The sequence below is a fragment of the Chelonoidis abingdonii genome, chromosome 10 (assembly GCF_003597395.2).
Source record: "Chelonoidis abingdonii isolate Lonesome George chromosome 10, CheloAbing_2.0, whole genome shotgun sequence".
Lineage (NCBI taxonomy): Eukaryota > Metazoa > Chordata > Testudines > Testudinidae > Chelonoidis > Chelonoidis abingdonii.
Window position 1 is genome coordinate 22322569 of NC_133778.1, and position 9617 is coordinate 22332185.

At 46.6% G+C, this 9617-nt stretch overlaps 1 long non-coding RNA gene across 1 annotated transcript; it reads right to left on the reverse strand.

Annotated features, from left to right (window-relative positions):
- Window positions 1-7003: 7003 nt before the first annotated feature.
- LOC142047394 (uncharacterized) lies at window positions 7004-9597 on the reverse strand. Its single transcript, XR_012656626.1, has 2 exons — window positions 8666-9597; window positions 7004-7665 (listed from the first exon to the last, which is right to left on the reverse strand). It is a non-coding gene; the product is annotated as an uncharacterized LOC142047394 (long non-coding RNA).
- Window positions 9598-9617: the final 20 nt, after the last annotated feature.

The following is a 9617-nucleotide window of genomic DNA, read 5'->3' on the forward strand; positions in this document are numbered from 1 at the left end:
ACCCCAAAATCCAATCAATACCACATTCCCAAGCATGGGTCCCACATTTTTCCTGCCAGTGTATAATTCTTTGTTTCTTCACCAGGGGGGTCAGTTCTTAATGTCCTTTCTAGTCAGGAATTCCTGGACTTTGGCAATTTCAGTGGAGTGAGTGTTCCTTCTTCTTTCCCTGAAACAGTCGTGGTTCAGCATTCCTACAGGGAGAGGTTACCAGCACATCACCTGTAATGGTTTTGCTTCTTCTAGAAAAATCCAAAGGCACAGTAGGTCTGTCAGTGGACAAGGGAGAGGTTACTAGCACTTCACCTTGTCCTTTTTCCCTGCTGTCCAGAAGGCACAGCAGAGCTAGAAGGAGAAATAGGCTAATCATCAGTAGTCGAGAATTCCTCCCGAGGTGGAGGGGTCTTTTTGCAGTGAGAATCATGGGTCCAAGCAGTCAGTCCTTGGCACTTCACAGTGGTGTTGGTAGTCAGCAGGACTTAATAAGGGCCTTTCCAGCATGGAGCCAAAGCAGTCTTTCGTTGGTGGACCTTTACATAGATCCAGTCTCCTGGTTCCAAGGAGTGGCAGGGCTGCTAGGGTCTTTGGGTAGCGCTTCTTTACCTGTGAGAAAAGAAACCTAACACATTTCATTAGTGCCTGGCAGTGTTTTGCAGATCTCATAGCTGTTTGGGCACATTTCAAGCCCCCCCTTTTCTTGGTTGTCAGCCAAGTCTTAGCTGTGAGCAGTGTCCTTGAATGGGGCCAGTGTCTTATCTTTAGACTGAGCTTGCTAGCTATTTTTTTCCCCCAGTTAATTCATTCTGTTCTTTTTCCTTCTCCCCTTCTTGGCTTCTTTTAACCTACAAAGGAAACTTCCACTCTTCACTCATACACCTTTTTCCCAACAATGAACACATATAACATTGCCATTATACAGTACTTAGTCTTATTATTCATGTATGCAATATACCCTTCCACTAAAATAACCTTATTACAGAGCTTTGGAGCAACAAGCCAGGACAAGCACACCACTTTGAGGAGTTCACTCAATACAACCTCTGGTGTCCAATAGCTTTCCCACCATCCCCAGCCCTCTGGCTAGAAATCTGAGGGTAGCCAGAAGGATCCCATGTACAATATGGGGAGTGGGTTAACTTTTCATGTCCTTGCTTCCAAGACTGTTGTATGCAAATTTTAATAACAATTTTTTAAGTTAAAGATCTGGCCAATGAAGTTTCTTTTCTTACTTAAGCAAATGTATTAGACTTTAGTATATCACATTTTCCTGATTTATCCAAACACTTGTATTCCAAGTTGAATAAAACAAGTATCTGCATTTTAATTTAACCCTTCTGTTTGATTTTAAACTAGACTATCCTATGAAAATATTAAACACAATAATTCTGGCCATGAGACAAACACCACAAGACAGGACATAGAACACAAAACATAATTCCTATTGTGCCAGTAAATGCATGGTACGTTGAATGCTGTTCAGCTGGCATCAGTTTTCTCTGATTATCTGAAAGACAAAAAAACAGAGGTCTACCCTTCTGGGCAGTCAATCATGCTTAAAATATACAAATACCCTTGTTGATTTCAGGCAAAACAGAGGAATTTACCCCATATTTTCTTGTATTTGTTTCATAGGCAGCCCAGGTTTCAGTGGCTTCTCACCTTATCAGTTAGATAATTTGCATTAATACAGATGCTTTCTGGCTTGCTTCTGGATCCAAAGCTATCACAGCTTAAAATTCTTACCTTAAAAGGGACATAAATTAACTTTACCAGAATTTAAATGATGGCTTTTTACTAACTCCTGCTTTCAAACACTAAAAGAAAACATCACTACCTTATAGTGCCCCTTAGAGCCTAATAAGATTTTCATTTACATAGCCACTGTATACATGCTTTAGCCATAGCCTAATAGCATTTAATTGCATAATAAATTTCTTTGCCTGAATTTATTTACAAACATTTTTAAAGACACCAAGAACTTCCTCTTTTTGCATTTTTACACAGTTCAAACTGCTGTTCCCTCCAGCAACTACAGAGTTAACTTCTCTTCTTCCTTAAATCACTTGCTTGTCTCCCAACAGCCACTTTTATTCAACTCAATCACATTTCAATCATGTTATCCGGGTTTTGAAGATCCCCATGCTTATACACTCACTACTTCTCTCCACTACACCCTCAAAATTTTCCAACCTGTTCCAATCTCTCTGTCTATTGCCTGCCTGCTTGGGCCCGATCCTGCTTTTCTCACTGAACGTCCCCTATCCATTGGGCACGGCTTTGTTTGTTCCACTACCAGTTTAGCTAGGAGGGTGGGCTTCTCAACTAGCCCCCACCCTTCCTGATCTCTTCTCTTAAACATTCTTACTCACAAGACTACCCGAGTCCTCCTTCATGAGGCTTGCCACCTGGGCAAAAACGCATGGCCCATTGGCGTTTAACTATTCAGTTTCCTCTTGTAGCAAACACACTGCTGTTAAGGCATATGCTGAGCACAAATGGTTACATTTTGACAAGTCCCGGAAGGGCTGGTACTTGCTTAGCCAGTGCCTCCTTTTCTACCTGGAAGTCTTGTCTCAAGGCCTGCAACTTGCCCTTGGCATAGGTTTGAGTTGCTGCCTGGTTCATGATCTATGCTCTTAATTGCTCAATTCTAGTTATCAAGTACACATCTCTTCCCTTTCCTCCAACTACTCTATTGCCCAGTCCTGCTACGACTAGGGTAGATCCACCTGCCACCCTTCCCGGTCAACCAGGGTGGAGAGAGGAATGCTAAACCCCTCTCTAGTTCTCAGACTTACTGCGGCTGAGAGTGGGCACACCTTTAATCGTGCAATCCTCAACATATAACACCAACGATACCAAACAAAGCAAACATAAAGTAACAAGGGTAAAACAAACAGATGGTGTAAATTCTGCAGGGCAACCCCCTTCTCAATTGCTCACCAAACTGTGACAAATTTCTGTTACCAATCTATCCCTCGTGTCAGGTGATCAGGCTGACACTACAAGATCACTGGGGGAAGATAAAGTAAACATACCATGTGACTGAATTTTAAAGCTTCATTAATAAAATAATAAAACAACAACAGAGAGTGTTGGGAATGTTCCCACATCACTCAGGAAAAACATTAATGCCCCAAGCCCTAAGCCATTTTCATACTCACACACGTACGTCCAGACTGGCCACGTCTGTGTATAACGTTCAGAGAAGGGGGAGAGGTGGATAGGAGATTATCCTGTATACAGCTTGTCCAGTATTTCCAACATGCTTTCGCTCTTGGGAAGGCTGTTCTTTTACACCTTGGGATCTTCAGGTCGGCTGCCTGTGGCTTCTTCGATGTCACCAAGCCACACCAGCTCCAAGGTCGCAAAGGCACACTGTTGGATCTCACTAGACAGTTAAGCTTTGCAAATGTAATCTCAGTTCTGTAACTTGATTTGCCTTTGGTTTGCCTCTGTCCATATTTTTTCACAGCCAGCTGGGGCTGAAAGCAGTTTTTCTTTGTACTTAGCATAGTCTGCGTTGATTCTTGACCTTGAACGCAGAGCAAGTTTCTCTTTATCTCTGGGCCAAGCTGAATTTCGAATTAACCCGTTCCTTTCCTATTATCTACACAAGGTCGAAAAACAACTTCTTATACAGTTCTTTTCCACTCGCCTCACACAATCCTCGCTTCTACAAATCTCACATTATTAGGGTTACAGTTAGCCTAACTCTTGCTAACAAAGACTGTCATGCATTAAGATCCCCTACAAATACCTGTCAGTTCTTTCTGTACTTCCACAGTCTCTTAAACAGAGAAACCACCCTGATGCAGTAGCCTTATTCTCCTGAGTTGGAGTGTGTCACTTTTATGATAGGTGTTCTGGCCACTGGAAATAGAATAATTACTCGTTCACTCTGGTGTATCAAGGCAGTCCAGATTTAGGGTGCCCACTGTATGTCTTAATTTCTTTTCATGGTGCTCCTTCACTAGGTTACAGAAGACTGCAAGCAGATGCCTGAAGGCCTACCTGACCTCTCCACCTTTGTTCTGGGAGGGTATCCTGTCATTTCCTGTATGCAGAGGCTCTCAGTAACAAGGAAATAACATTGTCTGGGGTCTCCATGGAGCGTTCCTGTCTTGTAGACAGTCAGAGATGGAACTCTCATGGTTTATTTGGTTTATACAGACTATGAGTACTCCTGCACCCAACAAAGGGTGAGAGAAAGACAAGGTAGGTGAGGTAATATCTTTTATTAGACCAACTTCTGTGGAAGGCACAAGTTTTGACTTGATATAAATGGTATTGGCACCGTTAATTTTAATACTCAGAATACTGGAATTATAGTTGCAGAATCTAGTGCAATGGAGGGTGAGTCCCATATAAGTCAATTCCTACCCTGCATGTCAGACTCTGAAATAAAACACCAGTTGATGCATTTACCCATCTCCCTTCTCCTCTTCTCCAAACCACAAGCAAAAAAGCACATAGTGATTTAGTCTTTTTAAGACGTCTTTACTCCTTGGGTTAGCCAGGCCCTGTTCTGTCTCCTCTGTACTACTCAAAGCAGAGTAATCAGCCGGCTGAGGCTTTTCCCAGTGTTGGGGGAATCCCCAGATGGCATAAATCTGGTACAGCAGACTCAGGGCTAGCCTTCTAGTGTCTGTGTAGGGAGCGTGATGCACAACTCATGTGCTCCAGCAGACAATGGCTAGTGGTCCCTGAAGGGTTGTTATAGCCATGTGCAATCTGAGGTAGCCCTGCGCGTGGCCCAGAATCAGTTTGGAGGAATATAAAGGTGTTGTAAAGTCACCTTTGTTCATCTCCTCCAAGGTCTTGTTCCAAGCAAAGATAAGTCAAACTGAAGGATTGAGCCCTTTTTTCTTAACTTTCCTTAGCATGTAGGTAGCATCCTTCCTGTCTTCTCCAAGCTCTTTGCTCTGATGGCTATGAAACAATTCAGGTCAAGAAAACCAGGGGCATTCAGCTGAATTCATTTAACATCTTCCTCCAGGGGATGGGAGGAGGGAATAGGCAACATGTTAATGAAATCTTCATCTGATGCTACATTCATATGTGTTGCAAATTGCAGTGCAGATAGAAAAATAATGCAAAGGGACCTAGTGAGAGTACCAGAAACATGGAAAGATGAAGATAAAGTGAGATTCAGCTTGGAGAAATGAGGGCTGTAAATCCAATTGAAAGAAGACACTGGGGTATGTCTACACTACGGGATTATTCCGATTTTACACAAATCGGTTTTGTAAAACAGATTGTATAAAGTCGAGTGCATGCGGCCACATTAAGCACATTAATTCGATGGTGTGCGTCCATGGTCCAAGGCTAGCGTTGATTTCTGGAGCGTTGCACTGTGGGTAGCTATCCCGTAGCTATCCCATAGTTCCCGCAGTCTCTCCCGCCCCTTGGAATTCTGGGTTGAGAGCCCAGTGCCCTATGGGGCAAAAATCATTGTCGCGGGTGGTTCTGGGTACAGCCTCACCCCTCCCTTCGTGAAAGCAGCAGACAACCATTTTGCGCCTTTTTTCCTGGGTGAACTGTGCAAACGCCATAGCACAGCAAGCATGGACCCTGCTCAGATCAATACCGCAATCGTGGACGTTGTAAACACCTCGCGCATTCTCGTGCAGTCTATGCTGAACCAGGACCTGCAAAGCCAGGCGAGGAGGAGGAGGCGGCTACAGCAGCGCGGCGACGAGAGTGATGAGGACATGGACACAGAATTATCTCAAACCGCGGGCCCCTGCGCTTTGGAGATCCTGCTGGTAATGGGGCAGGTTCTAGCCATTGAACGCCGATTTTGGGCCCGGGAAACAAGCACAGACTGGGGACCGCATAGTTTTGCAGGTGTGGGACGATTCGCAGTGGCTGCGAAACTTTCGCATGCGTAAGGGCACTTTCATGGAACTTTGTGACTTGCTTTCCCCTGCCCTGAAACGCCATAATACCAAGATGAGAGCAGCCCTCACAGTGGAGAAGCGAGTGGCAATAGCCCTCTGGAAGCTTGCAACGCCAGACAGCTACCGGTCAGTCGGGAATCAATTTGGAGTGGGAAAATCTACTGTGGGGGGTGCTGCTGTGATGCAAGTAGCCAAAGCAATCATTAAGCTGCTGCTACGAAAGGTTGTGACTCTGGGAAACGTGCAGGTCATAGTGGATGGCTTTGCTGCAATGGGATTCCCTAACTGTGGGGGGGCGATAGATGGAACCCATATCCCTATCTTGGCACCGGAGCACCAGGGCACCCAGTACATAAACCGCAAGGGGTACTTTTCAATGGTGCTGCAAGCACTGGTGGATCACAAGGGACGTTTCACCAACATCCACGTGGGATGGCCAGGAAGGGTTCATGACGCTCGCGTCTTCAGAAGCACTGCTCTGTTTAAACTGCTGCAGCAAGGGAATTACTTCCCAGACCAGAAAATAACAGTTGGGGATGTTGAAATGCCTGTAGTTATTATCCTGGGTGACCCAGCCTACCCCTTGATGCCATGGCTCATGAAGCCATACACAGGCAGCCTGGACAGTGGTCAGGAGCTGTTCAACTACAGGCTGAGCAAGTGCAGATGGTGGTAGAATGTGCATTTGGCCGTTTAAAGGGCGCTGCTGGCGCACATTACTGACTCGCTCAGACCTCAGCCAAACCAATGTCCCCTTTGTTATTGCTGCTTGCTGTGTGCTCCACAATCTCTGTGAGAGTAAGGGGGAGACCTTTATGGGGGTGGGAGGCTGAGGCAAATCACCTGGCCGCTGATTACGCGCAGCCAGACACCAGGGCGATTAGAAGAGCACACCAGGAAGCGGTGCGCATCAGAGAAGCTTTGAAAACGAGTTTCATCACGGGCCAGGGGGTACTGCTGTGTTTGTTTCCCTGACTGCTGTTTTGTTTCCCCTTCCCATGAATTACCCTTAAGGAAATAAAGTCCCTTGATTGACTCATTCCCTGTAAGCAACCCACCCTCCCCCTTCGATTACAGCTTGCTTAAGGAAATAAAGTCACTATCGTTTAAAAATCATGTATTCATTATTAAAAAGTCATTATAAAAAGAGGCAGAGAACTGACAAGGTATCCCGGGTGTGTTTGGGAGGAGGATAGGAGGGAAGGAAAAGGCCATTAAAACACATTTCAATGTAATGACAGCCTTTTGGTTGGACTGTCCACGGGGGTGGAGTGGGCGGGTGCACGAAGCCTTCCCCCACGCGTTCTTACACGTCTGGGTGAGGAAGATATGGAACATGGTGAGTGGTGAGGGTGGTTACACAGGGGCTGCAGCGGCACTCTGTGACCCGCTGCTCTTCCTGAAGCTCCACCAGACGTCGGAGGATATCAGTTTGATCACGCAGCAGCTCCAGCGTTGCATCCCGCCACCGCTGATCTTCCTGCCTACACCTCTGATCTTCCTGCCGCCCACCTCTCATCTCGAGCGTCTCTCCTATCCTCACGTTCGTCCCTCCTATCCTCACGTTGGTCCCTCCTGTCCTCACGTTCACTGGCATCTTTCCTGTACTTTGCTACCACGTCCTTCCACTCATTCAGATGAGCTCTTTCATTGCGGGTTACTTCCATGATTTCCGAGAACATTTCGTCTCGCGTCTTCTTTTTCCTCCGCCTTATCTGAGATAGCCTTCGGGATGGAGTAGGGAGGCTTGAAAAATGTGCAGCTGCATGAGGGAGGGAAAAAAGGGAGAGAAGTATTTAAAAAGATACATTTTACAGAACAATGGTTATACTCTTTCACAGTGAACAACACTATTCACCTTACATAGCACATGTGATTTCACTACAAGGTCGCATTTTGCATCTTAATATTGAGTGCCTGCGGCTCTGGTGTTACAGATCTCACAGACGCAGGTCCGGGCATCAGAATTCAGCTTGCATGGCCATGGTAAGCCATTGTCTTTCGGCTTCTCCAGCCTTCATATACACAGTGCCCTCTGATACCAAGCTTTCTTTCCTGTTAACATGCAGCAGCAGAAGCCCCCCCCCATCCAATTCTCTAGGATGATTGCTTTACCCTCCCCCCACCGCATGGCTGGTATCATGGAAGATCACTGCTAATCACCCCCCTTTCCCCCCCCCCCACCGCGTGGCTGGTAGCTGGGAAGATTCCTGCTAGCCAAACGCAAAAAAGCTCAGCGCTATCCTTCCTCCCCCCTCCCCCGCTTGGCTACGTGCAAGGAAGGATTTCTTTTAAGCAACACAAACAGCCCAGTAGGAAAATGGCCATCTCTGTCCCCTTAATTAAATTCCTGAATTTCAACCAGGTTACCATGAACGATATCACTCTGCTGAGGATAACAGAGCGAGATAAAGAACGGATGTTTCTTGAATGCCAGCAATCACCGGGACCATACGCAGCTATGCTTTGTCATGCAATGATACCGATTACTTGCTACATGCATGGCGTGGTAAAGTGTCCTACCATGGTGGACGGAACAAGGCTGCCTTGCCCAGAAACCTTCTGCAAAGGCTTTTGGAGTACCTCCAGGAGCGCTTCATGGAGATGTCCCTGGAGGATTTCCGCTCCATCCCCAGACATGTTAACAAACTTTTCCAGTAACTTTACTGGCCGCGAATGCATCCCAAGCCCTCATGGCAAATCAATCATTAAAAAAACGCTTGCTTTTAAACCATGTTTTATATTTACAAAGGTACACTCACCAGAGGTCGCTTCCATGGCTTCACTGTCTGGGCTAGTGGCTTGGGAGGGCTGGGAGGGTAATTCCGTCTGGGTGGGAAAAAGCTCCTGGCTGTTGGGGCTAACGGAGTGCTGTGTGCTCGCTGCAAGGTCGTCCTCCTCTCCTCCTCCTCCTCATCTTCCCCCTCCGCAGAATCCTCAGCCATGGTTGAGATTACACCCCCACCTCGGAATCCACGGACAGGGGTGGGGTAGTGGTGCGCAGCCCCCTAAAATTGCATGCAGCTCAGCGTAGAAGCGGCATGTTTTCGGCCCTGACCCGGACCTTCCGTTTGCTTCTTTGGTTTTCTGGTAGGCTTGTCTGAGCTCCTTAACTTTCACTCTGCACTGCACTGAGTCCCTGGTGTGCCCTTTTCCATCATAGCCTTGGAAATTTTTTCAAATATTTTTTCATTTCGTCTTTTGGAACGGAGTTCTGTTAGCACTGAATCCTCTCCCCATATAGCGATCAGATCCAGTACCTCCCGTGCGGTCCATGCTGGAGCTCTTTTTCGATTCTCAGGAGACTGCATTGCTACCTGTGCTGATGAGCTCTGTGTGGTCACCTGTGCTGATCAGAGCTCCACGCTGGCCAAACAGGAAATGAAATTCAAAAGTTCGCGGGGCTTTTCCTGTCTACCTGGCCAGTGCATCCGAGTTCAGATTGCTGTCCAGAGCGGTCACAGTGGTGCACTGTGGGATACCGCCCGGAGGCCAATACCGTCGATTTGCGGCCACATAACCCTAATCCGATATGGTAATACCGATTTTAGCGCTACTCCTCTCATCGGGGAGGAGTACAGAAACTGATGTAAAGAGCCCTTTATATCGATATAAAGGGCCTCGTAGTGTGGATGGGTGCGGCGTTAAATCGGTTTAACGCTGCTAAAATCGGTTTAAACGCGTAGTGTAGACCAGGCCTGGAGTTGCATTAAT